We start from the raw sequence: 8232 nt of genomic DNA on the forward strand, positions 1-8232 counted from the left end.
ACGACTCCAGTAACGTAGTGTTACTGATTTTTATATCACTGAACGATGGCACATGTCCGGAAATATCCTGTTTCATTCATAAACTGAATAGTTTTTATTGTTTTCCGTTCTAACAATAATAGTGTTTAGCAAGAGTTGTAATATTATCACGTTATATTTCTATACGTTCTATACAACATCAGAGTTAAGTTAACCTTCGTCATTTGGCTATCATTTTGTTACCACCAAATTATAATGTTAGAACAATAGTGCAATGCATTGGAATGGGCAATATTTTTACATTCAGTAAAAACAAATTAAGCCTACCTGACAAAATTAAAGATTACACGTACTGACAACTCTTTTGATTCACATGGGGTTTTTCTTATTCGCTTTGCGTCAGTTTCAGGCCTAATATAACTTTTACATTGAGTTTAAGAATTTCCCCATCTACATATCATGACTTGTTTAACAGAATAGATGAAACTTATTGATTAGATCGACACCAATTTGTGACGGCATTTGTTCAAACGCTTTTGTCCTCTACCGTTAAACGTGTAAGTTGTTTCTGTTTCTGGTCTCATACGGGTGAATATCCCTACTTATCAACATTTTAACTAGTTATTCGCAGTAAAAGACTACTTATATGATCTAAATACAGGACAAAGTCATAAATCCAATTTCCATGAAAGTGTCTCTGCTCGACTCTCCGGATCTCAATTTCATCATGAATCTAACAGCTAATTTCTGGAGTTTAAAAACTCTTTCAAATCTATGCTTTGAGCAGCTTCCCCACAATCTTGTTCCATACTGCAAATGAAGATAAACTACTCATATAATAGAATATCTTTAAGACTTCGATTTTGCTAAGTTACGTAAGGCGGAACTGCCTGATGTAACGTTTGAGCAAACGTTGTCTATTTGATTTCCCCAGGTCAATTTGCAATCAATGTGCATTCCAAGTAACTTTGTAGAGTCAGTTTCCTCTAGGAGGACATCTTTGGCCATCATTAAGGGTTTGTTTTTATTTATTTGCCTGCTGCCGAATGTAAAAAATTAAAACCTTAGTTTTTGTTTAATTAGTTTTCTTTTAATTGATTTTTAAGAAATATTGAATCCATGAATTCAATCAAATAAAAGATTTTACCTCCAAAATTTCAATAGAATTTTCTTTAAAACTAGTCATGTCGTCAGCAAATAGGACCATCCCTCCATTCTCTGAATAAGTGAACTCAAATTGTTTATATAAATTAAGAATAGCACAGACCCAAGAATTGATCCTTGGATTCCATGAGCCACTTTTCTTCTACTAGACATGACCTACGATATCTGCACAATCTTCATCTCCTCTGAATGCAATCTCAATTGTTTATCACTATACTATTAAGAAACATCAGAATTGTTGTCTTGCATTATCAGGAATGTCGTAGTAAGAGCACCGGGGACGCAGTCTTAGCACGACCTGGAATAAACACCCCCTGTAGGCTCTGGCGTCACGCCTGGGGTTGTTATTTAGCGCATGGACATGGTCAGTGTGCTTACTTAGCACCTCTCCAATGTCAAGAGGGCGCTTATTCAGTGAACCCAGTTTCAATATTTCCCACTTATTCCATACATTTATAAGACTAAACATTACTGTTCCAATAGATCAACCAAAGTATTTATATTTAACAGCAATTTTACAAAGGATAACAGGTTTTGTACATCTTCTATCTTCAACGTTACAAAAAATAAAACGTTGCGTTTCGAGGGTTGGAGAATTGTACAGTGATGAACTTTAAACAAACGCCCAGTGTTTCGTCCACATACAACAGCAAAGACGTTAAAGTTTTTATGAACTCACGACGTATTCTATTTCTAGAATTATATGTATTTAAATTAAGTATCTTTATTATTTATTTTAATTAAATATATTATATGGTTTAAATTTATATTACCCAAAGCCATTTAATCTCGTTTGCATTTTGATTTGATTAGTTAGTTATTTTACTTTTTATAAGAGTATTTCAATATTAATTCTTATCTGTAAAGATAGTATAACTAATAAAACGAGTTAATTGGCACGATCATGTTTAGCTGCATATATGTTTTCACCATCGAAGAGGATACAAAAATTAAAACTACAAAATTAAGTAAAATAAAAGTAATCTGATAGTTTGTATCCAATTTTAAAACTGTATTACTATTTTACATGCTAAAAGGATCATTTAGGGTATAAACTATTTTTGACAAGCAAGGTTCAGCCTGTAAGGTGCTCTGTTGACTAAAACGTTCGATATATTTTCCAAAAAAGACTTTCCAAGCAAACAATTAAATTCTTTATTGCCATTAACATCTTATTCGCTTAAAGGCCAATTAACCAACATTTTAGTAATGTGCTATTTTAGATTAAAATGTAAAGGGATTTGACAACCTTTCCTGTCCATGGAGATAAAAATTAGTAACAATTATTAATTTGTGTTATTCCTTTGAAGATTAAATTCACGAAATGTCTAAACTCCGATACTATTTCGCTGTTGTTACGTGCAGTACGCGGTGTTTGTGTATTAAAAACTGTTTCCACAATATTCTTCTATGTTACCTATAAACTGTGTTAACTGTTAACTGACAAACTTGCTTAGACGAGATCCGTAAACAATATACCCATTATTTGAGTAATTCACCGAGTATATTATAGCGGAATAACATAAATAATTTGCTTGGTTTATACGCATTGCTGCTTGCTGTACAATGCTGTGATACATTGTCATATTGATGTGAAAATATTACAATCTAAGTCAGTGCAGCTTACTTGACTAAGCTAATAAATAATTTATCTGCGATTGTACTAACTTAAATAAATAAAATTGACGTCACGAGCGAGAGGTTGCTAAATCAAGCGCACCAGTGCAACGTCCATTGATTGACCACTAATAATAAACAATAGCTTCTTGTATGCTAGCACATATGGTAATGTCACATTAAAACAGCAGTCCAAGCAGCACTTACATCAGTCTACTAATTAATTTTAACAATTTCTTGTTGTATTTGAGCTGATTACAGTCCCACTGAGGTTAATTGATGTCTACTATCAACAATAGTGTTCATACAGAAGTTCTCAATTTCCATTCAATTTAAACCACAATTAAACACAATAAAAGTAAAGTGTTGTTATTTAATACTAACATTATCCTAATGGTAGTTATGAAGCCTGTGTTTGACACTGATAACGTAAAATATCTGCGAGTTGTCAGATAAACACAAATCACTTCGTTGTCAAGCTCTAAATTAAATTAGACCAAACCTGTACTTATCTATAAATCTAATTTCATCTAAACGGTGACCATTTCTTGTTCCCGTTAATAAGTGATTGAAAAATGAATGATGATCGCGTAAAACTGTTTAATAACAATAAGTTGTCATTGTCATTATCGCTCTGACATAAATAGTTAGTCATATTTTTAATACGGTTAACTTATACAGTGTCGCATAAACTTTCATGTATTATTGCTGGACCAAAGGCAAAGCAAAATATATTCCGTTTTGTTAAAACTCAATAATTATCCAAACATACACTATTTTTTCACTTCAATATTTTAGTTTAAGAGCGACTTGTAATATGCTGTAATGTAGTATATAGATTTTTAACATAATTACATAAAAATTAATAAATTTTACAAGCTTTATTTTTAAAATGGTGACTATTTAAAATGGCATCTTTTTCGGTTATTATTAGGTAAAAACAATTATATAGAGAGTTCTGGGACACCTTGCATATAAAACAGGGTGTTTAAAATCGCGAGTAAATATTTCGGGTTACGGTTCAATAGGCTAAAAAAAAAACAAAAAAGTTTCTCTAACTAATACTGTGTAACAAGAATTATTGAATAAGCCACTCATTGAATAATTATTATAGATTGCAGTGGATTGCGCGAGAGTGGCAAAAACTCATTTATTCCGCTATTTGTTATCCGCTGATAACAAATAAGGCATCAAACTTTTTTCTTTTTACAAGTTATCGTTTATGTGTTTTGGCAAATCTTTCTCTTCTTGTTAGTTTTATAAAATGTCGCTTTACATTTTTAAAGGCCGCCCTTTTGAAATTATTATTGGTAAAACTTTTCCTTTCCGCAGAAGTAACATCCTAATAAGATATTAAAACATACAAAATTACAATACTGTAACTTAAACAGTTTCTGAATTATGAATTTTTACATTAAAAACACGTTTTTTACTATAAACGAAGCGAAATACACTACAAAGTCAGACGGCCTTCTTAATTTTCACTTATTGGACCATATCAAAACATTTTCAAACATTCTAGGAATTATCGAAGTATTGGAGTAATTATATTATAACGTAGTCGTATTTAATTTGCGCTTAAAGATCACGCCTATGTTTTTGTTTCAGAGTTTGAGTGCAAATCTTATTCACGTTTACTACAAGCATGAAAAGTAGAAAAACATAGAGTAGAAAAGGTTTTCGGTTTCCTCGATCGGGTCGAGGAAGGCAAGCAGTTTCGCTCTTTGTCTATTATAACAACAATAACACTGACCATCGGCAGATTGCTCTTTTGTATTGGGCCGGCCATAAACAAATAGACCGCAACAACAATGTGACCACCAGTGCGTGTGATATAACCGGATATGCAGGTCATTATAACTCAACACAATGGACGCAGGTATACGGCGCGGCCCTTGTCAAAACAAACCATATTTCGCCGTATACTTCGTTCGGGCGTCAAAGGGTTGACATGTCCGTGAACAATACACCTTATTTACAAGCAGTTATGAGATTAGAGCCTATTTTGACTAGAATGATTATTAAAAGTGATAGACAAATAAGTGCACAGATAAGTTATATTTATGAATCATGTGAGATAAGTGAATGTCAACCAATCAGATAAGTTACTGTATGTATATGCTACATTATGAACGTGTAGTAGTGTATCTTCAAAAACAAATATTCACATTGTGGTTCTCAGACCTAAATAAACTTGTTTAGTCTGTGTAAATTAAACAATTCTATTGTATTTTATTGGTTTTCATTAAATAGAATTGAAATATACTTGTGTGCAACCAACGGGTATGTTTAATATTGTTTTTCATTCATCTGATGCCTACTATCACTACTGTTATGGCCTCGCGCAGAGCTCTCAGCCAAGTTGAATTGCGCGGGCAACGCGACCGCGTTCTGTGATCACGATCGATCCGCTATAACTGTGTTTTCACTCACCAGATAGCAGCACATATAACAAATAACAACACAACACAGTTTAACAACGAGAGTTTGTTAACTTTATTACGGTTAAATGTTAATACGTGATCAAATTATGAATGAAAAAATATCATTAGGTTTTTTAACGGTTAAAATTGTACTAAAAATTTAAGTTTTGTGAAGAAATACATACGGTAACTTGAATATAACTACTAACGAATGCCCTACCAACACGCTAACACTCTGTAGTCTGCGTGTCCTGCTATATATACACAACTCTGGCTATCTCACTCTCGGGAGTGTGTGCTGTGATGGCACGAACTGAACATAGATCGCCCTTAACTTCGCGCAGATCTGCTCAGAGTAGTGTTGTCATGCGTATCTAGCAGCTTCGAGGGCGAGACCCGATGCCTTTGTTCGCACGGTCGACTTGCCCGTGTAAGCTCCTCGAAACGCGATTTCCTTTCAAATGTGCGGCTTAATATACGAGGTTAATTAGATCCCTCCCATATAATGGTATCTCCAGAAGGAGATTTGCCTATTTTGGTTTTGCTTCTGAACGAAAGGCTTGTAGGGAAAGATTATGCGATGTAAATAGAAAATATTTGGGAATTTGCTTTATTTATGGACCCTAAGGATATATGTAATGGTGATCTAACCACAGTGGCTTCATAACAGAGCAACCCGTGGAACCTAGAAATACATTCGCAACACATCTTCAGAAGCCAGTCACACGATTCATAAAATAAATTTAGGATATAAAGAACTTAAAATTAATATAAAAACTGGTATTTCCCGATAAAATAGGTATTTTTACACGATTTGCTAGTGCGATACTGCACTGAAAACAAATGTAAATTTCAACTAAATTCTATGTATGAAACGTTTTTATGCTCTATCAAACTAACATATTAAACATGTCTGATCAATGATCAAAACCCTTTGAATGAAATTAATCTTATATTTATTATTTTTGCCACTGACACTCAAGGCCTAGAGTACACACCCAAGTCGTCTAGATTGATTCACAGTTCACATAAATATATTGCTTAAGTAGAGAGTAATGATGAACCGTATATAAGTTTGTTACCATGTGGTTACAGCCTTATTTTATTTTATTTACGTGATGACGCCACCACAAGACGACAGGACGCGACAAACTAGTTTCCTAGTTTATAACAATGCCTTACTGCCATGAGGATATTGGTGAGGGTCGACAAATACGCTTATGAGGGTGTGGTGTAATTACTAGACCCGCCACCAGACCCTCGTGATTAGCTCGTCACGTCGTGGCCTATGATGCGTATATTATCTGCGCCAACGGTCTAACGACCATTGTAGCTACCTACCCCAAAACTGATGTAATAGTGGGTTTTATTTTTATATATTATTCTTATTAATAATTAATTGTATAACACGTTGTTTTGGGGATACATTACTAGTAGTTTCCTGAATCCTACCTGCGATTCTGTTCTAAATTATTTTGTAATCGCTCATATTATATAGTTTAAATTTATGATATTATATTAAAAAATTATCGAAATAATTCATTTTTCTAATCTAATCAAATTACTTTAAATTGAAGATCTTGACATATTTTACAAATTAATTGTAATCACGAAACTAGAATTATTATGATTGCCACTTCTACATATCCTTCAGTAATTCGCATTTATTTGTAAACTTAAGTATTAGCTCCTAGATAGTACCTATAGGTAGTAATAAACCAAGTCATATCACGTCCAACCACATTCTTTGTGTGTCTCTTTGGGTTTTTATATATCGAAATTATTTTTAACAATGAGCATCTTCATTAGCAGTACTATTATAATGCGGCCACATCATTGCAAGCCTGGACATATGGGCAGTTACCGCGCCCCACTTCTCCCCTCGCCATGCGGCGTTGCCACATTGTCATATCAGCTGATTCTCAGTACGAGGTACGAGGTGACGCGACGGAGGTTGACGTACGTTTCGATCCGGTTGTTTACATCCGTTATGTTCTTCGGCGTTCGATTATTCTGCATGTTTTTATTTAATTACTAATTTTGCCCTCATTCTGTGTCGTAGTGTAAACGTGTGTAAATTTTAATCGTGAAGGTAACAGATGCAGGCAAATTGATAAGCAGTAAAGGCGATCAGATGATTGTTCGATTGTTGAATTTAATCGATTATCCCATCACTTATATGGCTACACGTTCTTGATAACCACTCGTATAATACTGACTCTACAATAGTGATGGGAGAATCGAATACTTTAAAGAATCGAATACAGTGAATTCGAATTCACCCCTGTATTCGAATATGTATTCGAATACTTGTATTCGAATACTTTTGATCAGCTGAGCGTTTCTAACAGACAGGTCTAGACCTGTCTTACTTTTTTTCGCAATCTATTGTTCCTGGGTTATTTCACTTGTTTGTCACGAATTCACCACTGTATTCGAATACTTTGGCTTTTGGTGCCTTGTATAAACAAGTCATACCCATGATATACGAACTTCAGAAGAAATATCTTTGTTTACCTGCTACTTCAGTTCCGTCTGAAAGACTATTTTCCACAGCAGGTCTTGTCACTAATTACCGTAGAAATAGACTAAAGCCAGAAAACCTTAATAATATTTTGTTTTTACACAACAATATAAAATAAATATTCATATTTGTCTTTATTGTTTAGAACTGTAACTCTTAAATAATATGTATTTTTAAATTTAATAATTATACAATTAATTATACATTTTTTCAAATATTAAATTTTGTAATTATTTTTTCAAATTATGAATCTCCCCTAAATTATTCTTTTCAAAGTCTCCATATATGTATTCATTTTAAACCTCATATGAATACGAATACAGCTCTTGGATATTTTATTTGAATACTATTTTTCAGAATAAACGAATACTCCTGGTTTGAATTCAATTCTTCCAGAGAAATTGTATTCATTTCAAAAGTATTCGAATTCATTTTGATGTATTCGAATATGTGAATACTCTGGCTGTATTCGAATACTATTCGATTCTGTATTCGATTCTCCCATCACTACTCTACAATCGTAGC

This window comes from Homalodisca vitripennis, chromosome 4, assembly GCF_021130785.1.
Source record: "Homalodisca vitripennis isolate AUS2020 chromosome 4, UT_GWSS_2.1, whole genome shotgun sequence".
In the NCBI taxonomy this organism is placed as follows: domain Eukaryota; kingdom Metazoa; phylum Arthropoda; class Insecta; order Hemiptera; family Cicadellidae; genus Homalodisca; species Homalodisca vitripennis.